General features: G+C 41.5%; 1 pseudogene; it reads right to left on the reverse strand.

Moving 5' to 3' along the window:
- The window catches only part of LOC127983549 (laminin subunit alpha-2-like), a 186,525-nt pseudogene that overhangs the window by 29,318 nt on the left and 133,493 nt on the right, over positions 1-23,714 (reverse strand).

Raw genomic sequence — 23,714 nt, forward strand, 5'->3', positions numbered from 1 at the left:
GGAAACCTCTCACATTGGCTATTTCCCCTTCACGGTTGACAATAAAATCCACCTTTCGGGGAACTTACCTTGATCCTTGTGTCATGTACTTCTTCACCCCATCACACTGGTGCAGAATGCGGGCATTGCAGTGAAGATGGATTGCAGGATCCCACTATATCCACTATCACCGTCACTTGCTTTGTTGATGGACGTTTTTTTTCCAGATTATTTAGCTCACGTCCCCTTCCTGTTTCCCCAGGTGACGCTCCTCCTCCAACCATGGAAGATCTACTGAAGCACCTCACCGAGGTGAGCGTACGCCAGCAACAGATCGTGGAGCACATAGCCTCCCGACAAGGTGAAACAGAACGAGAGCTCGTTGCCCTCTGCCGCTGTGCGAGCTCCACTACCTGACCCCCGAGGCAAGGCTACCCAGCTCATCCCTAAAATGAAGGCGCATGATGACGTCGAGACATTCCTTCAGATGTTCGAGGCGATCGCTGCCCCGGAGCATAGCAAAGGGATGAGTGGGTGTGGATCGTTGTGATTTTGTTGACGGGAGAAGCGCAACGGGCATATTTTATGCTTACTCCCGAATGGAGCGGTTCTTATGAAGAGTTGAAGAAGGAGATCTTGGGGCAGATTGGATTGTTGCCCATTAGCGCAACTCAACTGTTCCATGACTGGTCCTACAACCCCCAGCAGCCCACCAGTGCGCAGGTGACTGGCCTCACCCAAAATTGGCTACTGGCCAGGGGGCCCACCGCACACCAGGTAGCGGAGTGCGTAGTAGTGGACCGCCTCCTACGGGCTCTTCCCCGCCCTCTCCGGCAGGCGGCCGGAATGCGGAACCCCAACAACATTGATGAGTTGATGGAGGCCATCGAGCTGGCGGAGGCCACCCAACTCCGGGAAGCTGGGGACTGAGCAACCCTTTCCCCCGAAGGTTGGTCCAGGAGCGACTCGCACCGGAGGGCACCCAGTGACCAGTCGCCAGGCCAGTGGTTCCCGGGCCACAGGATGAGCCTATGCCTACCGAAGCTTCCCACTCCCCTGGATGCGCTTGGCTGGCAGGCTGTGCCGTACACGCGGAAACTCCAAAGTCGGCCCCATGGGCGGAAGTGAAGATAAATGGCCGACCAGTCCTCGCCCTCCTCGATTCTGGCAGTGCGTTCACCCTTGTCCGGCCAACTGTCCTTCCTCCACGGCTGGAACCCAAAGCCAGACTGCCCATCACCTGTGTCCACTGTGATACCAGGGAAGTACCGGTGTGATGCATCACTATCATGGTGCCCCCTGGCACCTGGCTGGTGGAAGTGTCCCTAACCATCATAGCCCTAACCTCTATTATGACTTCTTCCAGAAGGTGACTGGGACTGGGACTGAGGCTTTTGCCCAGGAGCAGAAAGAGGATGACCGCCACAAACACTGCTGGGCCCAAGTGAGGCTCGCCGATGGGAAGGACCTCCAACCAGCACCCCACCTAACACCTCACTTCATGGACAAAAACGGCCTGCTGTACTGTATTCCACAGCGAAGGGGGGAGGAGAAAACCTTGCTGGTAGTCCCAACGACCAAGACAGGCCATCCCATGGCCAACCACCTGGGGGCCCAAAACACCATCCAACGCATACGCGACCGTTTCCACTGGCCAGGCCTGGAGGCCGAGGTAAAACGCTTCTGTCAGGCCTGTCCCACCTGTCAGCAGATGTCTCCACACACCCCTCCCCCCAGCCCGCTGATTCTGCTGCCCATCATTGAGGTGCCCTTCGAGCCGATTGGAATGGACCTAGTGGGGCCGCTGCCGAGGTCCGCCCGGGAACAGGAACACATTCTGGTCATCCTGGACTACGCCAGGATGTCCGACTCGAGTCACTATTCTTTGGACTCGAGTCCCACTCGACACTCCATTCTCTGGACTCGTGTCTCGACTTGGACTCGCGGACTGATGACTCGTACTTGGACTCAGACTCTGATTCGAGGATACAAAAAATCGGACTTGAGAATTCATCACGTTGTTTTTGACTAAAAATGTTATTAAAAAAATTATATAAGGGGTTACACTTTTCCTGTTTCGTGCCCAAGAATGGCCAGGATCTATTCTTTTCCCTCACAGACACTGCTACCGCTCGCTCTCTTTGCTTGACAACACACTCACTGACGTCACTCACTTTACTTTCACTTTATTTTTTCTCTAAAGCGCTCGGGCACCTGTGGGAAAGGATGAAGCTGATTGGTTAGTTCTTGTCACATGACCCACGGTGCACTCTGAAAAGTTTAGATGTTTTTAACTCGATGCGGTGCGGTCGCGCCTGGAAAAAACGAGCATGTCGCTTCCATTATGAGCGTGCATACCGCACGCTTACATTGGCAATAACAAACTTGAGCACGCTAAAAACACGATATGTGAACAGCCCTTATCGTTAAACATTGCTTTCTGACCAGACGCATGCCCTCACACACACACACATTCACTTGAACACATACAAACGCACTTACGCTAAATCACTCGGTCACTAACACACAAAGGCTCTCTCTCTCTCTCTTTCTCTCTCTCTCTTCTTCTCTCTCTCTCTCTCTTTCTCTCACACACACACACATTGATTTTTATGTTTTATGTATCTTTAAAATACAGTGTCCTGTAAAATGCATGTTTCTGTTTTTCGTTGAGTGTATTTCTGTAATACAGTGTTAAAGGATTAGTTCACACAAAAATGAAAATTTCCTAATCATTTACTCCTCCCAATGCCATCCAGGATATACATGGCGTTTTTTCTTAAATTATGTTTTTAAGGAAAACATTTCAGGATGTTTTCTTCATATAATGGACTTCAATGCCTATACCAATACAAATGCCTTGGTTGCTTTCGTTTCCTCAAAAAAAATGTTAAAAAATAAATAAAAATAAATAAATAATAATCAAATTCAGGACCCGAGACTCGACTCGGACTCAAACTCTGGTAATGGTTACTCGACCTGGACTCGACTCGGACTCTTCTTTGGTGACTCAGACTTGGACTCGGACTCGAACACTGGGACTCGAGACTCGACTCGGACTCGACAGTTGGTGACTCGACTACAACACTGCCGGGAGGTACCCCAGGCTTCCACCGGGTTTACCTCCTTTGAGCTCCTCTTCGGCCGACAGCCCTGCGGCCTGCTTGATGTCGCCCGAGAAGCCTGGGAACAGCAGCCAGCCATCCACCGCTCCACAATCGAGCATATCCGGGAGATGCTGGAGAGGATCGACAGGGTCATGCCCATCGTCCGAGAGCACCTGGTCAAAGCCCAGCAATGACATTACAACAGGGCGGCCCAGCCATGGCAGTTTCAGCAAGGAGACCACGTCATGGTCCTAGTCCCCAAGGCTGCCTGTAAATTCTTGGCCAACTGGCAAGGTCCCTACACCGTCACGGAAAGGATCACCCCCATCACCTACCGAGTCTGGCAGCCCGGAAGACGCAGAGAGGACCAACTATACCACGTGAACCTTCTGAAGCGCTGGGTCGGGGCCGGACCCCAGCTTGCGTCCCTCGCGCATCGACCTCCCATGGCTGTGGACATGGATCCCCATTTCTCGGCCACCCAAAAGTCGGAGCTGCAACACCTGGTCAGTCAGTTCACCGATGTGTTCTCTCCCCAGCCAGGGTGGACTCAAGTACTCAAGCACGATATCTGCACAGTACCCGGAGTGATCGTCCGGCAGCGGCCCTATCATTTTCCGGAGGCTCGGTGACATGCCATTGAGGACGAGGTACAGGAGATGTTGAGCTTAGGGACCATTGAGCCATCACACAGCCCCTGGTCCAGCCCCATTGACATGGTTCCAAAGCCCGATGGCACCTTCCGCTTTTGAAACGACATTTGCCGCCTGAACGAAGTCTCGGAGTTTGACGGCTACCCAATGCCACGGGTCGATGAACTCTTGGATCGCCTGGGAAGGGCCCAGTACATTTTGACCCTCACCTCACCAAGGGCTACTGGCAGGTCCCCCTGAATTAGCAGGCCAAGCCGAAGACGGCGTTCTCGACCCCTAGTGGCCGCTGGCAATACCAGGTCCTACCCTTCGACCTGCATCGGGCTCCCACCACCTTCTAGCAGCTAATGGACATCCTCCTGAGGCCCCACCAGGCCTACGCCGCCGCAAACCTGGACGATGTAGTCATACATTCCGAGACTTGGGAGGACCACCTGGAGCAGCTGCGGAAGGTGCTGTCGGAACTCCGCCGGGCTGGGCTGATCGCCAACCCCCGTAAGTGTCACCTGGCCCTCAACGAAGCCAAGTACATCAGCTACCAAGTGGGCCACGCACCACCAGAGCGCAGGTACAGGCCTTTTGGGGGTTGGCGGGATATTACCGCTGTTTCATCCCTAACTTCTCCTCCTTAGCCTCTCCCCTGCCAGACCTGACCAGGAAGGGGCAACCAGAGAAGGTCCAATGGAACCCAGAGACGGACAGCACATTCCAGCGGGTGAAGGCGGCCCTCACCTCCGAGCCCATGCTCAGGACCCCCGACTTCAATTGCCCCTTCCTGTTGCAAACAGATGCATCCGATACTGGGTTGGGAGCCGTCCTCTCCCAGGTCCTCAACGGTGAGGAACACCTGATCATCTATATGAGCCGAAAGCTGACCTCGGCGGAGCGACGGCAGCGACTGTCGAGAAGGAGACGCGTGACAGAGGTGAGAGATGTCTCCAAAAGACTCGGCTAATAATTCTCTGTGTCTCCCTCCAGACAGCAGTGTGTGACCGCCTGCCCCAAAGGACACGGACTTCACGGACCCACACAGCACTGCGCACTGAAGGAGCCGAGCACTGAGCACAGGAAACCCCTCACGTTGGCTATTTCCCCTTCACGGTTGACAGTAAAATCCACCCTTCGGGGAACTTACCTTGATCCTAGCAGTGGTGGACAGTAACGGAGTAGCTTTACTTCGTTACTGTACTTAAGTACATTTTTCAAGTATCTGTACTTTACTGGAGTAGTTTTATTTTGAGCAACTTTTACTTTTACTTCACTACATTCCAAAGCATAAAATCGTACTTTTTACTTCACTACATTTCATAAAACATATCGTTACTCCCTATAATATAATGTGTCCCGACACGCAGAAGCGGTGTGTGATTCATCATGAACGAACTGAATCTTTTCAAAATAAACTTTTAAATCGGATCGCGAATCAAACCAAACAATTCGTTTACAAATTCGAATGATCCGATTGCAACTGTTCTGAGGTCGACCACTCACTGATTCAAATGAACCGTTTAGTGCGAGACGAGTCCCCAGAAGTAAGAACCGGGAGATCTTGTGAGCGCGCGTGCGTCTGACGTTGCTAAAAGTAAGTTAATGTCGAAATTTTGGATTAATTATTGTAACTGAAAATCATATTTAGGTCAAAACTGTCATTTGTTTGGGAACTAAATCTGTTGTAAAAAGTGATATATTTAAGCCCACTGAAATGCTCAAGTGCAGACGATGCAGACATCAATTTTAGGTAAAAAAACAACAACAACAACAACAAAAATAAAAAATAAAAAAAAATAACAGATTAAATACAATAACTCATGCACGTTCAAATTCACCGCTGCCTTAATGTTAACAGTTTAATTAAAATGTCCAATGTGACGTCTGTTTTTATATTGTTTATCGACAGTAACGTTATACATATGTATATTGTTTGGATTAACTAGACGAGTAGACAGACATGAATGTTCATCGTACTGAAAATAAGTAAATATTGTTAGCTGATGCTAACTGTCTAGCTAACAAGCTTGTTGGTGCTAAGTTGATGTAATTTTTATAAATAATGTCCAAATATTTTTATTCAGCCACCTTATCTTTATTTAAATTTTTTTAATTATTTTTTTCCTTAAAATGTTCTTCCTAACTTCAGGCCTTATTATCATGTCATATATACAGTACAGACCAAAAGTTTGGACACACCTTCTCATTCAAAGAGTTTTCTTTATTTTCATGACTATGAAAATAGTAGATTCACGCTGAAGGCATCAAAACTATGAATTAACACATGTGGAATTATATATAGAATTATATACATAACAAAAAAGTGTGAAACAACTGAAAATATGTCATATTGTAGGTTCTTCAAAGTAGCCACCTTTTGCTTTGATTACTGCTTTGCACACTCTTGGCATTCTCTTGATGAGCTTCAAGAGGTAGTCACCTGAAATGGTCTTCCAACAGTCTTGAAGGAGTTCCCCGACAGATGCTCAGCACTTGTTGGCCCTTTTGCCTTCTGTCCTGGTCCAGCTCACCACTAAACCATCTCGATTGGGTTCAGGTCCGGTGACTGTGGAGGCCAGGTCATCTGCCGCAGCACCCCATCACTCTCCTTCTTGGTCAAACAGTCCTTGATGCCTTCAGTGTGACTCTACAATTTTCATAGTCATGAAAATAAAAAAAGCTCTTTGAATGAGAAGCTGTGTCCAAACTTTTGGTCTTTACTGTAACTTTGATATTCTGTAAAACAACAAACTTTAAAATACTTTTTTCTTACTGGTGAAAATCAGATGGTCATCTCTGTTTTCTCTCAGGTACATCACAGTGTAAGCTTCACAGTTAACATCACTCTCATCAGCGTAGTCCATATCAACAACAAAAATATATCTTGACTCCATATAGTGGATATTTTGAAAAAATCCAAGGTATTTTAAACAGTAGGATTATAAAAATGTGCTAATATAAAATTAAATTAAGTAGCCTATATAAAATTGCAAACATCTATCTTGCAGTACTTTTTTACTTAAGTACATAAAAAATTTGATACCATATGTATCTGTACTTTTACTCAAGTACTAGATTTGTGTACTTCGTCCACCACTGGATCCTAGTGTCATGTACTTCTTCAACGTGTTTCAATATATAGTAAATAATGTAGCACCTACAGTAAACCCTACACTGATGCAACCATGCCATTTGATCTTGTTTCTGCAAGTTTTTGAGCTCTATTATTGTGACCTGTATTTCACAGGACTTTTTAGAGGTATCTGAGTGCTTCACATCACAAGTGCACTGCTGCAGCGAGTGTTTATGGTGTCAGAAAAGCTTCACAAAGAGTTGGTTATGTGATGCAAAAAAAAAAAAAAAAAAGAAAAAAAAATTACATTTCACAACTCGTGTAGCATGTATTTTGATCTCACAAAATAGCACTGCATGCTAAAAAAGTCTACATTAATCAATAATCTGCCCCTTGTAATCACGATTTATTTAAAAAGGAATTACAGTTGTTGGTGTTTTATTGCCTCTAGTGTTTATTTGATCTGGAAACTGCACGGAACACACACACACACACACACACACACACACACACACACACGTGTCGAGTATGGCAGCAGAATCGTTGAGCTGGCTGGCGTGGTCCTCCGCTCTCAGCAGCAGTTTAGGGATGGAGTCGTCCAGACCACGACCCAACCGCGCCACCTTAAAAATAAATAAATGCTGTTCTTTTGAACTTTCTATTCATCAAACAATCCTGAAACTACAATTTTCAACATTGATAATGATCAGAAATGCTTCTTGAGCAGTAAATCACCATATTAGAATGATTTCTGAAGATCATGTGACACTGAAGACTGGAGGAATGATGCTGAAAATACAGCTGCACATCACAGAAATACATTTTATTTTAACAGATATTCACCTAAACTATCTGAAATGGTAATTATATTTCCCAAGATTACTATTTTTACTGTATTTCTGATCAAATAAAAGCAGCCTTGGTAAGCATTAAATGACTTAATTCAAAACAAAAATCTACAGACTTCAAGTTTACATTAGATTACATTATATGGCGATTGACAGATTAAGGCCACCAACTTTCACAGTGTGAATAAATCAGAACATGACTGATGAATTTATGTTTTTGCACACACTATTCCTTGATAAATAAATACCTACGACTTAAACAAAGATGTTACAATCAGAGCTGAATACTGTATTTTGTATGACATCTTTTGTTTTAGTGCTGCACTCACACTTAATCCACCTGTAAACCACCTAATGAAGTGGAACTGGCCACTCTTTAACCGGTTCTGTGTGCTCCAGCTTTACTCGAGCTCGGACTCATTCCCTCTGTCCTCCTCTGGGTGTCTCTCTCTGTTCTCTCATGGCCCTACAGATGCTGGAATCCATTACAGAAGTAATTTGATTAGGCTGGAATAATATTCCTCCCCCGCCCAACCTCGGGCAACTTTTAATTAGTTCATTAAGATTTTACATAAGAAAGAGAAACTTTCTTCATTTGAGCTGTGATCCAATGAACCACAAAATACGATGAGAAACATAATGCCACTAAAACAATTATTCCAACCTGTGAGCTTGAATGGCGTCCTCAGCGCTGCTTAGCTTTGAGTGCTCAGTATGAAGGAGGTTTGTTGTGGTTCTCCAACTGAGCAACATTCATGTGATCTTTACCTATGAACAGTACGCAGCATTAAAACACTTTGCAACAAATCCCAACGCTGTCTGTTATGAGAGCTTAATATTCACCTGTGTCCTGCATTTTAAGCACAACCTCAATACTGCATGACTTTTCCATTATAGAGCGCAACAGTCTGTATAAACTCAATTCATTTTCTCTATAGGGACATTTTTATTGATAACTTATAAACCTTGCTCATCGATGGAATACGATTGTGTTGAAAACATCAACTCACATTATTTTAATAATTACAAATGATTTTATTTTATTTTTTTAATATTCCTATTTAACAGTTGAGTTTATGGTGAAAAAAATACATTACCCATGATGCTGTACAGAAACATCCATCAATCAACCAGTATGATCATATAATCATATATAATTTATAACGATAATATTATATTATAACATCAATCTCACTATGCTGTCATTAAACGTACATATTTGTTTACATATGCATATTTTCAAGTTACTATATATACAATCAACAACTAACTAAATAAATAATTATCCATTGTTTTGCTTACTTGCTTCCTGGATTGTAGTTCTTTCCCTCACTAAAGCTGTGAAGTACATGGTCTTATGTCTTTGTATTTTTGTCCGATTTTTGCTTCAAATAAAGCAATTTAGTGATCCTGCTTTTAACTGGTTGGTTGGGTTCGGTTCAAGGCATTTAATCGTTTAAAGGGATAGTTCACCTTCAGTTTGTCCCTATTGACTTGAATAGTGTTTTTTTCTTTTCTTCTTCTTCTTCTTCTTCTTCTTCTTCTTCTCCATACTATGGAAATCAGTGGGGAACAGAAAGTAATCTTTACTGAAAATCCCTATGGGAAAAATGAATGGAGAAGATAAAACAAGTGGGCAGCACTAACATCTGGTTATTAAAGTGAGATAATCTGGACTCCAGTGTGAACACTTTTGTGTGTGTGTCTTACCCCAGTTCTTTGTCAGTGATGTTTTTCTTGCTGGAGAGCTGGCGTCTCCGTAGTTCTACATGCATGGCTTGGATTTCATCATTCATCTCATTCACGCTCTTCTCAGGAGCCCCATCCCTCGAGCCCAGAGTGGCGTTCAGCTCATGAGCTTTGTCATGTAAAGCTGGACAACACACACACACACATGTGCTTTAAAGTGACGAGCAGACATTTTACAAGCACACGCAATGCACAAAACACTGTAATTGTAAATACATTTACTAATGTGAACAGACCATCTCTGAATCTCCTTCTAAACAAATGATGGATGACACATACAGGGGACAATATATACACAGAACACATGTAAAATTCCCTTATTTCTCTTCAAAGAAGTTCAAATTTGACTCAGCAGAGTTAATGTTCTTTAATCAAATTAAATTAGATTCTGAAACTCCAATCAATTCAAACGGGGGAGTGAAATAAAAGAGCGATCAAACTTCTCTGCGTATTCTAATTTAAATAAAAATCATTAAATTGAGATGAAAATGAGCTATAATTACATGCACTTGTGAAATTCCTCGAGAGTTCAAACACAAACAGTCGATCGACTATAAAGAGCGCAGTATATACCTGCCAAGTGAGCCGAGCTGGAAATAATTGCATAGTGAGTTTCAAACGCAGCTCGGGTCTTTGGGGTGGACAGAATCATTTGATTCCTCCTCGTTTAGTGTGTGAGATAGGATGAGAGACGAGGCAGTTTACTGGAGCAGGGAGCTCACGCACAGAATGGATAATGAAGCTCTTCCACTCCACGCTGACTGATGTCTGCTCTCCTGCACTTCTGCTAGCAGCTTTTTGGAAGTGGTTTTTGGCCAGTTATCAAAATCCAGAGGAACAAAGTGCAATATGTTGGTTCTAAGTGCCAAACACGTATCCAAGAAAATAAATTATGCATTTTGTTTTATTTATTTATGGATTTTATATATTTTATATATTGAGTGTCTATCAGTGCGTGCTTCTGATGTTTAGATGTCCAGAGACGACTCCATCTGTTATGAGAACACCTCTCAGGTATCAACTTCATTTGGTTCACGGAATTAAGATTTTTATTTGTCCACAGAAACTCATAATGTGATTTTTTTTTTTTTTTAAATACAGGTGCATCTCAATAAATTAGAATGTTGTGAAAAAAGTTAATTTCAGTAATTCAACTAAAATTGTGAAACTGGTGTATTAAATAAATTAACTGCACAAGACCGAAGTAGTTTAAGTCTTTGGTTCTTTTCATTGTGATGATTTTGGCTCACATTTAATAAAAACCCACCAAATTATCTCAACAAATCAGCCAATCAGCTAATCAACTCAAAACACTAGCAAAGGTTTCCTGAGTCTTTAAAATGGTCTCTCAGTTTGGTTCACTAGGCTACACAATCATGGGGAAGACTGCTGATCTGACAGTAGTCCATAAGACAATCATTGACACCCTTCACAAGGAGGGTAAATCACAAAAATCAACTGCCCATAAGCTGGCTGTTCACAGAGTGCTGTATCCAAGCATGTTAACAGAAGGTTGAGTTGAAGGAAAAAGTGTGGAAGAAAAAGATGCACAACCAACTGAGATAACTGAAGCCTTAGCAGTAGGGCTGTAGTACTCGAGTCCGGTCTTGGACTCGAGTCCGGACTCGAGACATTTTTCTGTCGTCTCGGACTTGTCTCGGACTCGTTGAATTTGCACTCGGACTTGTCTCGGACTTGGCCATTGGACTCGCCAAGTCTTCTAGTTGGTCTCGACCGAGTCCAGCAAAAAAATTAAATAAAAAATGTCTCCTTCAAAACAAAACCACATTTGCACGATGTCGCGACTGAAAACGTGTGGAAAACGCTAGGCGCGCCGCTCTCCTTATTTCCAAAGCACTCTGTAATCTGCGTTTGCGCTCCAGTGGCGTCTGCTGTTGCTGGGCAACCATGACCCACTCTCCATGATGACGCAGAAGTTTCAGCAAAGAATAAATGGATTTCCAGCACTAAACATCCCTTGTAGTAGCTCTGCTAATAGATTCATTTAAAAAATGGCTTTCCTTGTACAACTATGATCATCTGTTTCTCCATCTTGCCTTAGCTTTCAGTATTGTTCCGGGAAAGGATGTGCATGACCAATGGTGCACTTACTGCGACCTGAAAAGTTTAGATGTTTCTAATTAAATTTTCTACCTGTTAGATTGTGTTTTATTTACGTCTACACCTAGATAGCCTTTGATAGCCTAGATAGCCTCTTTTTTTTTATCAATAAATGCGTATTAATGTATAGCCTTATGCAACAATTACATATGTAAATTTTAAAAACTTTATATATGACATTACATATTTACATTTTCATGTAACAGCCAGTATTTGTATCTGTAACAATCACAAAATTTTTCCTATCTGCATTCGGATACAACATCGTACAGTTACTTGATAAGACTGTTATGACTTTTTATATATTTTTTCGTAGTTATCACTGAACAAGTATGTCGTGTTAAACTGAAATAATTATTAATTTCTAAAATAATATTTATCATGCAAGCAGAGAGATGTCATGACAAACGTTTAGTGATCATTTGAACACGACTGAATCTATTCAATGCACACATTCTCATTACGCAGAACACTTTGAGCGAGTCTTAATGTTAATGAACTTCACTAAACAGATGTGTGTGTTCCGCGCAAACCATCAAAAGGTAAAGATGCAAACATGTAGGACAAGTAGACAATGTATCCGAATCGAAGCTGATTATTAGCCGACTCTTGAACTGATTTGGTTTTTGAGAGACTGAGACGCGCAGCGCGGCTGTTTGATTAGTGAGCGCGCTGTGCTTATTCCATTCATTCGTATCATATGGTAGCCTAAGCTTTCAATATTTGCCTTTTAAATATATACAAATAATATAACGTGTAGCTATGATGTATTATTATAGGTAAAATTCCTCTTGCAACGCTCTGATTTCTGAGAGATGCACAGAGAGGCGACAACAATGCGGTGTTTGATTTGCTCTCTTTTCACTCATAAAGTTTACATTCATTCACTTCTGGCGCTGATGCCCTGGCTCACCTGTTATCTAGCAAACACCAGACTCTGTCAGCTTTAGCCGAGTATTCAGGCAGAATTATTCCTTGAGCGTTATTCGTTTTTTAAGCCATTATCCGTGCCATATTCGGCTTCAGGCACAACCCTAATTATTACATTACATATTTTATTTTTACATGCAACATAGATAAGGCCATATAGTAACAGCTCCACGCAATATTGTAATTCTAAAATTCACGTCGTACTTGCAAACACTTTGTATTCATTATGGTTAATGCATGCTGGAGTAGTCGATTGTTTCCGACAGAGCTCGACTAGTCTATGCAAGCACTAAGTAGCTACAGTATGACAAAAATGTCGCTGTATTTGTGTGCGCATGCCCAGTAGAGCCAAACGTATCCATTCTAGCCTTGCTGCGCTCATTTGTCATATCCCGAGCTTTGCATGTGTCTGTGCACTGTGGCATAGTCATATACATTTTTGACCACAGATATAATGTCAACAAAAAATTAAGTACATAAAAATTATAAAAGTTCCAAACTTTGTTTGTTTATCCAAGTTTAGCTCCCAGGGTCGGACTGGGGGTAAAACCAGTACTCATTAGCAAGGCCCCAAAGGAAGAGAGGGCCCTTGAAAAGTATGAATCTGAAATATATATTTTTTACCTGGATATTTTCATGGGTGGGGGCCATGGGGGCCCATCAGGACTGCCTATGCATAGGGCCCAGGATCTTGTTTAACGCCCCTGTTAGCTTTAACCCTCAAGCTCTTACTAGACACACTAATCTTCCAGGTGTTTTAAGGCCAGTTGGAGCTAAACTTTTCAGGACATTGGCCATCCAGGATGTAGTTTGGAGACCCCTGTCCTACAGAGTTGTTACTTTGCACATGCTTTTTGATCATTACAAATAATAATGTAGAATGATTTTCTTAGAATAGGAGATATGCTTTCTCTCGCATCACAAACATTATCAGTAGTTAAGTATGTGGTCTTGAAGAGGACCCTTTTTTCTCTCATTTGGACTCGGTCTTGGACTTGGACTCGAAACTTTTGGACTTGGACTTGACTTGGACTCGAACCTCTTTGGACTCGGTCTTGACTCGGTCTCGACTAGTCCTGGACTTGGACTTGACTTGGACTCGACAAAGCCGGACTTGACTACAGCTCTACTTAGCAGTAGTACAGTAGCTTTATTGTAGACTTTATTGTCACTGGTCACAAGTACTGTACCATGAAATTAGCCATCATGTCCATACATACAATATGACAAGGGGGTAGACAGGACAGGAAGACAGGGAATTATGGAAGAAATACAGCATAATATAAGAGAGGGGAGGAGAAAAAAAACAACCTCCAGACTATGCTCCTGTGGGGAGTATACAGTGTAGGAACAGGAAAAACACCTCAGCAACATAAGTTCATAATCAGTACAGCATGAACAACACACAACTTGCAACAGGGGACGGGAGTGGGGGTGGAGGTAATCCAGCACAGGGAAGCAGCCATACGGTCCTGCAGTCATTCACGGTGCTGGACACAGACCTGCTTGTCAGACTAGCTGTACATAGCGGTGAAGGCGAGGAATGTCAATTCAAGAATTTGAGTGAACTTCACAAGGAATGGACTGAGGCTGGGGCCAGGCATCAAGAGCAACACACACAGAAGTGTCAAGAGATTTACTGAACCACAGACAACATCAGAGGCGTCTTACCTGGGCTCAAGAGAAGAAGAACTGGACTGTTGTGGTCCAAAGTCCTCTTTTCAGATGAGAGCAAGTTTTGTATTTCATTTGGAAAACAAGGTCCTAGAGTCTGGAGGAAGGGTGGAGAAGCTCATAGCACAAGTTGCTTGAAGTCCAGTGTTAAGTTTCCACAGTCTGTGATGATTTGGGGTGCAGTGTCATCTGCTGGTATTGGTCCATTGTGTTTTTTGAAAACCAAAGACATTGCACCTGTTTACCTAGAAATTTGGGAGCACTTCAAGCTTCCTTCTTCTGATTAAATTTTCCAGCAGGATTTGGCACCTGCCCACACTACCAAAAAGTTGGTTAAATGACTATGGTTTGGTTTTCTTGACTGGCCAGCAAACTCAGTAGACCTGAACCCCAGAGAGAATCTATGAGCTATTGTCAAGAGGAAGATGAGAAACAAGAGACCAAACAATGCAGATGAGCTGAAGATCACGGTCAAAGAAACCTGTGCTTCAGACCACCTCAGCAGTGCCACAAACTGATCACCTCCATGACACGCTGAACTGAGGCAAAAGGAGCCCCTACCAAGTATTGAGTACATATACAGTATATATATATATATATATATATATATATATATATATATATATATATATATATTTTTTTTTTTTTTTTTTTTTTTTTGGTTTTATGAAGTATTCTAATTTGTTGAGATAGTGAATTGGTGGGTTTTTGTTAAATGTTTGCAATGCTGCAAATATATATCTGTGCAGCACAAACATATCACAAACATACGCACAGGATATAAATCTAGTATTTTAAAACCCCTGTGAGTTGAGAATATTAACTCACTTTTACCAGCCATGAAACTGTATAAAAAAGAAAAAAGAAAAGAAAAAGGCAGTACAAATTGGGGAAACATTTATTTGCTTAATATATATATATATATATATATATATATATATATATATATATATATATATATATATAATTTTTATTTTTATTAAATGAAATTAAAATGAATAAATAAATATTAATACTGATATTTATATAATTATACAATACTACTAATTATGGTTGTTCTTTTTCTTTGCTTTTAAAAGCTAAAGTTTAAACCATAGAGCTTTAATTTTGGCAGAAAGCAGCAGAGAAAGTTCTCCTTTGAAAGGATTTTCTTTTGTGAACAACAGTTATCCATGCTCATTACACTCTCATATTCAAATGCAAAGAAATACCTGGAAATACAAAGCATACAAAGATATTGTAACGTCTGTTTTGGCTTTTGTTTCTTGTTCACCATTTTCATGTCTCTTATTTTGTAGTTTGTTTCATGCTGTTTGTGTCATGCTTCCCTTGCCCTCATGTATCTCTGTCTTGTGTATGTGTCATGTTCTCATTGGTTGTCTTGTCATGTGATTTATCAGTTCTGGTAGTTCATTGGTTGTTTTAGTCTTGTGCCTTGTTCCCCATTGGTTTGTTCATGTCATGTGTCCTTCTTTGTCTGCTATAAGTAGTCAGGTTTTTGTCCTTGTGCCTGGTCGTGTATTAACGTATGTAACCTGCTGTCGGTGAGTCTAGTCTGTTCATGCCACGTCAAGTCTGTTTCTGTCAAGTCAAGTCAAGTCTCTGCCCCCGCCTGAGCCCCCGGCCGAGATGGCCGCCGTCACGCCTGAGCCCCCGACCGAGATGGCCGCCGCCACGCCCGAGCCCCCGGCCGAGATGGCCGCCACGCCTGAGTCCGCCACGCCCGAGCCCCCGGCCGAGATGCCCGCCACGCCCGAGCCCCCGGCCGAGATGGCCGCCCACGAACTCCCTGCCTGTCCTGCCACGGCCGAGATGGCCGCCCACGAACTCCCTGCCTGTCCTGCCACGGCCGAGATGGCCGCCGACGAACTCCCTGCCTGTCCTGCCACGGCCAAGGAGGCCGCCCACGAACTCCCTGCCTGTCCTGACACGGCCAAGGAGGCCGTCCATGTCCCTGCTCCACCATGGCTTCCAGCTCTGCCTGCACCGCCATGGCTGCCCGCTAGGTCTGCACCGCCATGGCTCCATGCTCTGTCTGCTCTGGATCTGCTCCACGGCCCAGGTCCCCCTCTGCTTCTTGTTCTGTCACTGTTCCACGGCCCAGGTCCCCCTCTGCTTCATGGTCTGTCACTGTTCCACGGCCCAGGTCCCCCTCTGCTTCATGGTCTGTCACTGTTCCACGGCCCAGGTCCCCCTCTGCTTCATGGTCTGTCACTGTTCCACGGCCCAGGTCCCCCTCTGCTTCATGGTCTGTCTTTGCTCCACGGCCCAGGTCTTGTCCCTTTTCACGGGCTTGGCCCTCCTTCACTCCCCCTGTTCCGTCTCCACTCCACCACCTTCCTGAACCTTTTGTGTCTTGTTGTTTGGGCTTCTGGAGCCGCCCTTATAGGGGGGGATATGTAACGTCTGTTTTGGCTTTTGTTTCTTGTTCACCATTTTCATGTCTCTTATTTTGTAGTTTGTTTCATGCTGTTTGTGTCATGCTTCCCTTGCCCTCATGTATCTCTGTCTTGTGTATGTGTCATTTTCTCATTGGTTGTCTTGTCACGTGATTTATCAGTTCTGGTAGTTCATTGGTTGTTTTAGTCTTGTGCCTTGTTCCCCATTGGTTTGTTCATGTCATGTGTCCTTCTTTGTCTGCTATAAGTAGTCAGGTTTTTGTCCTTGTGCCTGGTCGTGTATTAACGTATGTAACCTGCTGTCGGTGAGTCTAGTCTGTTCATGCCACGTCAAGTCTGTTTCTGTCAAGTCTCTGTTTATTGTTTGGATGTTTGGATTTTGGGATTTTGCACCGCTGTAAATAAACTGCACTTGGGTTCATCTATGCTCGCCTTCAGTGGACTGATTGTTACATATATATATGTACACAGAAGCCAAGCTTCTTTTCGTACAACACTGTTAGTGATTCTTGTTCAGCTTTTGTTGGCAGATCAGAGCAGAAATGCTGTAATTTTTAACTTTTATTAAGATCCCAAGAGATGATTTTTAAATGTTTTTTTTTTTTTTACTTTTTTTATCGAACACATCATCTTAAAAATGCAGCGCTTAAGGCACGAGACATTGACAAACAGCCAGAAGCATCAAATAACCTGTGCATGTTGAAAACAGTCTAGATGGACACAAATACACAAGATGCATCAAAAATCACTTTGGATTCATACGAGTCCCTGAATCTGGTCATAATGAATGAAGATGTTTCATGGTTGAATCAGCATTGAAATAAATTGTTATGCATACTGACACTATTGAATTTGAGTTTGTTTCACAATTTATGTTTTTTACTGTTCTGTTTAATAACATAAAGCTGATTTGAAACTGAATCTGCATTGTATAAAGGTCTACACACACACACACAAAATGACACATACACACAGTCCATGAGTGGAGTCTCTGTTTAAGTGATTCTTTTTTCAGTAATGAATTTTGTCTCTTTTAATTAAGAAATAACATAGAGTTAGCAGAACCTTCATTAACTCAAGCAGCTTCTCATTTAAAGCCATGTACAAAGATACAAACACACTCATCAGAAAGCATCAGGCCTCTCTCTCTCTCTCTCACACACACACACACACACACACACACACACACACACACACACAAGCCCAAAATAAAGCAGTAATTCATTAATTCCAATATAATTCATTACATTACACATTTTAGCTAATATAATCAGACTGCTTTTGACCTTACTTGTTTATCAAATTGATTTAAGTAGGACATTCTTGTAAATTGATATAAAATTGCAAAGAAAAAGAAAATATATTCCTATAAAATCTATTATTGACAACATGAAGAACATTAGATATAACATTACGCCAAGGTTTCCCAAACTGGAGTTCAAAAATGAGCCAGATGAGATTTTCAAGTTTAATGAAAAGAAAATAATAATAATAATAATAATAATAATTATATATATATATATATATATATATATATATAATTTTTTTTATAAAAAATAAAAAATACAATTTTTTAAATATTTTAGATATTCTATTTAACATAAATAAATGAGGGAGTATAAAAAAGTACACTCTTAAAAATAACGAAGCCATAGAAGAAAATTTTGCTCTAAATGGTTTCATAAAGAGACTTTAACATCTGAAGAACATATTATTCATACACTCTTAAAAATAAAGGTGCTTCACAGAAGAACCATTTTTGGTTCCACAAAGATTATAAAAAGATTATACAAATTCAGATTATAAAAAGTTGAGAAAGAGATGGTTCTTTCAGGAACATTTGACTGAATTGTTCTTTGTGGAACCAAAAATGGTTCTTCGGTGAACCACCTTTATTTTTAAGAGTGTATGAATAATATGTAATGTAATCAATAAGAAAGTAACTGTAGTCTGATTCCAAGTACTTTAAATGTAATTTAATTTATTTACAATTACTACATTTTTGGATTCTGATCATGTAGTCCAGATTAGATGTAAAGAGTTAGCTGGAGCAGGCAGATCCTTCTCCTCAGTTTGTCATGTGTTGGTACCTTCAGCAGTCAGCAGTGTGTTCCTGACGTGAAGCTCCAGGTCCTCTGCTCCTTTACGGCTCCGCTCTGCATCTGCTGAAGTCTGCTGTCTGTATGTACAGAGAGAAAAGCCCAATGAAAGCGCTCTGATCAGCATCGCATGCTCTTCTGCAGCCGTGTGAAGAAGAAATCAACCTCAGGATAAAGACAAGACACATTAGACCTCTGGGGCCAACATGAACAAAAACTCAAAGAAATGCTGCAAAACACAGAAATGTTTGTGAGGTCAACGTTACACGAAGCCAACAAGACAAAAGAAGAGCGCAGATGTTTTCTATTGAACTGGCTCTTGAACATCTGCTCTCTGAAAAAGCTGCTCCAGAGCTGAACTCTAATGAAATTATCAAGGACTTCTGTGGAGAAGAAGGTGAAAGGTTCCCTTCTGCACAAATGAGCAGAACACTTCAGACTAGGAACAAGTGAATGTTCTGGCTTTCTTTCATGTTGAAAGGTCAGGGTCTTACTGGAGTGATTCAGAAGGTTTATCTAAAATACAGACTTACACAGGAACCAATAAAGCCCAGCTTCACAAAACATGCCCATTGATTTTGCTGTAGAAGTATAAACTAAGGAATAAAAAACAAAACGTCTGCATTCATAGATGAACAGTACAGTCTATACAACTGAGACCTCAAACTGTCTTATGATTCATATAACCAGTAGACAACAAAATGTGTACATTTATTTATTTATTTATAGAAATTATTCCTGCAATTTAAAATAACTTTTTTCTATGTGAATGTAATTTTCAGCATCATTCCTCCAGTCTTCAATGTCACATGATCTTCAGAAATCATGAAAATATTGATGATTTACTGCTCAAGAAACATTTCTGATTATTATCATTGTTGAACACAGTTTTGTTGGCTAAATATATACAGCATATATTAATAATATTTTTTAAAAACCCACACATTTAGACTGTTAGCAAGCATGCACTTTCAGCTGGCACTAAACCTGAGGCTGAATTTAGATGGTTTATGGTTAGAGAAGGAGTCCTTAATCCAAGGACTGAATCCGTATCCACAAAACATTTAATCTTACCACTAAGGGTTCTCCTAAAAAGAACTTAAAGATTTTAGTTAAGAGATTTCAATTTTATGCTATTTTATGACATTATGTTGCCATTTTCAAATAAAGAAAAAAAAAAAGGTAATTGCCACATTCAAATAACCATTTTAAAATGCAGGCTAAGAGTCACTAATTAAACAAGTATATGTTCAGCTAATTGTCAGCCTCTTACATGTGTCCTCCTCGTAAACAATTAGTGAATATGCATATGAACAGTCTTTTAATTAAGAGTAGAATAATCATGGCTGATAGTAAGGCATGCAAAGGTAAAAGAAAACCAAACTGGATGCAAGAACAGCTGTTACTGCTTGCCCAATTGGTTAATGAAGACAAGGATATAATCAAAGGAGAATCTGGAGCTGGGATAACCTCCAAAACCAAAGCCATACCTTCTTAAAAGCTCATTATCGTCAAATGTTTCTGAAATTTTTACATTCCGAGACAGATTGCTGTCAACAGCTATTTCTTGGATAGCTTGTGTCTTAGGACTCGTCTTCACTCCTAACCTTTCACAGATTTGGGAGCCAGATTTAGGAGTCCTTCAGGACTGACACACCAATTAATCTTAAGATTTTCTCCTAAATCATTAAGTACTGAGCAGCTTTTAGTCTTTAGATGTTTTGTGAATATGGACCCTGGATTCTGTCAAAACTAACAGCAGTCTCTCCGTGGCTCTCTGTAGGGACAGCATGTGCTGCACACACACCTCATGGCCATCAACACACCACAATAGACATCCCTCAATCATCAATCATGTAATGAACGATTCCAGCTATACGTGCAAAACTGTATTGTAAACATCTCTAATATAGATCCTATTTGACAGCAGACGTAACTAGAGCTTCTACAAATGAACCTGCTGTCTTACCATAGCTTCAACTTCAAATACAGCACAATTAACCTTACTGCTATAGTGTCTGTATTCAAGACTTTTCCCAGTACTTTCTATACTTTCTGACTTTAACTCTTTTTCAGCTGAAAAAAGTACATTTCAATTATATACTTCAAGTGCTCTATTTTTGTACACTAATTTTGTAATTAATGTACTAAAAAGGATTAACTTAAAGATAAACTTAAGATCATGTAAAGCCCCATTCACACTGTGATTCCGGTTAATACACGGGTAATGTGTCCTGGCAACTGTCCCCGGATCATTAGATTTGGCTCCTTTCACACTGCCAGTGATTACCTGGAATATGTGCGTGTGTTCACACACAACTCGTAAAGGTCCCATTAAGACACGCGACATCAGGATATAACGTGTAATGTAGGCTACAAGTTAAAAACACGAGGCATGTTAACTATCACCAGTGGCTGGCGAACGATCTCGGCGTCAGCACGGAAAGTGAATTAACTGATCTCTGCTTCATTACAATTTGCACATATTTTTTCGTCATGGACATTGATCTGCCGTCAAAACACCTTGTAAAAGAGTCGCATGATAACTCGCGTCATCACTACGACACACCCTTTAGGACATTAGTTCTGGCTTTTGTTCACACAGAGCTTGTTCGGGACTGGACCTGGCATTGTAACTAGGTCCCCAACCTGGGATCAATCCTGGGATGTGTTTGCTTTCACACAGAAGGCAATCCAGCAATGTTCTGGCTATTTTCCCGGTACCAACCGGCTTACAGTAAGTTTACTCATCTGTGCTATTTTGGGACACCATGAATATGAATTAAAAAGTGCTTTTAACGTACTATCTCTGTATTTTACAAATTTACTTAGTCACTGCTTGTAGTACACTTGAGTGCACTAGTGTATGAAAGATGGTCCAAGTGTACAAGTGGTAACTAGATACATGCTTTGGAATACAGAAATGGTAAAGCACATTTTAGTTCATATTTATGGTGCCCCACTGTTGGGTACACTTAGATGATCTTAAGTTTATTTTAAGCATTACATTTTAGCAGGGCCGGATTAACCATACGGGCAACTGGGCAATTGGGCAACTGTGCAACTGGGCAACTTTTGCGCGCTTCACAGAAGAGACGCTGCGTTGCCTATGACTTTGAATGTGAGTTGAGAGCGGCTGAGAGTCAGTCTCATGTGGACTGACCAATGAAGAGAGGACCTCAAGTTAAGACCCTTTCCTCATTGGTCAGTCCGCATGAGGTGGGTCAAATGTTACGCCGAGCGGGTTACGTCAGGTGTTGCTACAACAGAAAAAAAGTCGATGACATGGAGAAGCTAAGTGGGAGCGCGAAGCAGAAATTAAAAAAGGAAAGGACATCAGAAACGCAGAAAATTTAAAGTATATACCTAAAATAGGCAATTCCTTCACTCCTGTTAATGTTGACGACAGTTCTGTTAAGTCAGCTTCCGTCAACGACGAGGACAACTCAGCTAGCCAGGACTTTTCTACACCGCAAGCTTACGTTTACAGCCCCGAGAGCGAAGAGCATTTCAAATTCAAACATGCACTTCGTCATTATTTAGGACTTAAATTGTGTGTTTTGCCAGGTTATGTAGCATTTATTTCTGTCTTGTCTTCTTCAGAGAAACTGACAGATTTCTAAATGTTTATGTAGCACTAAAATGTTTAACTGGTTAATTGTGCTGTGATATGTTGTTGTTCTATTTTAAAACAAGTTAAAATGAGCTTTTTCCTTGAGGTGCCAGCTTCATTAAATGAGCTGAGGACCAAATTGTTTCTTGATGTGTTGTCTGTGGTCTTCTGTTATAGCTCTATCAATTCAATACATTTCTATTGGGGATAAATGTTGTTAAATAAACAATGGTTTGAAAGTGGTTGCTTATTTATTCATTTTCGTGAAAATGGAGGATATTTCCCTCCCTCTCAATGTAGTGGGTCAATTTTACCAGATTATACAAATGCTGATGTGTTTTGTTTTCATAGCATCAAATGTGAGTGAATGTCTTTAGTGCATTTGTAGTTCTATGAGCATTTAAAAATTTGTAAATCAAAATACACCTGATGACAGAATTTGAAGTATTGAGTATATTTACTGTATATTGCAGTAATATATTCTGTATATGACCATATTATGGTGATCCTGGGGTCGTGATGATGGGGCCCTTGAATATTGTTGCCCAGGGTACAACAAAGTGTTAATCTGGCCCTGCATTTAAGTATGTTAAGTAAAAAAAATAGTGCATGAAAACAGAGCACTTTAAGTATATTATGGAAGCATAGAGTTTTTCTCTCCTGTGTATTCAGGTGGAGCATGCAACAAATCAAAGTTCCACCAGAAAACATTTCACAGACTGTGTTTTCATGTGTATGTTGTAAAAAAAAAAAAAAAAAAAAAAGTAGGACTCTCAATTGATTAAGAAGTTTTAACTCAAGAACATGGTGTGCAGATCAATTAATCAAATTTAACTGCAAATATATCTTTCTGCAGAGAAAAGTCCTCAAATGAAGATAATTAGATTAAATTACTGTGTTGTGTAAATCATTAATTATACAGCAAGTGACTACTAGTCAGTTCACTGTTCCTGTACTTGCTATTGAATTTACGAATGACTGATCATCTGTTGTCACAGTTCATTGATACATAGTGTCATCTTGTTGTCTGTGTGTAGGTTGCGGGGTGTATCACCTGATTGTTCTGTGTGGGCGTCGCCGCTGATTACTGATCAGCGGCAGCTGCGGCTTATTACATCTTGCCTATATTAACGCCTTGTCTTTCATCTCATGTTTGTCAGATCGTTGTTTGGAGTCCTGGTGTTGTGTTGTCCCCCGTGTAGTTGTTCCTGCTCTGGATCTCTCGTCGCAGTTTCCTGTTGCCTGTTTGTTCCTTGGATATTCGTTCTGGATTACCTCGTTCATCACTTCAGCCACGGTCACTTCACGGATTCCACTCACCACGAACACCAGCACCCATCAAGGTCCCTGTGTTGCCATCTCTCCTGCTGCTAGTTTGTCTTGTCTTTTCCTGCATATCTGACTCTTCTGTGGAAAACTCTCATTAAAGAGATATTAACTTGCACTTGCATCCAGTCTTCTTTTCCGTGACAAAATGATCT

Source organism: Carassius gibelio, chromosome B20 (genome assembly GCF_023724105.1).
Source record: "Carassius gibelio isolate Cgi1373 ecotype wild population from Czech Republic chromosome B20, carGib1.2-hapl.c, whole genome shotgun sequence".
In the NCBI taxonomy this organism is placed as follows: domain Eukaryota; kingdom Metazoa; phylum Chordata; class Actinopteri; order Cypriniformes; family Cyprinidae; genus Carassius; species Carassius gibelio.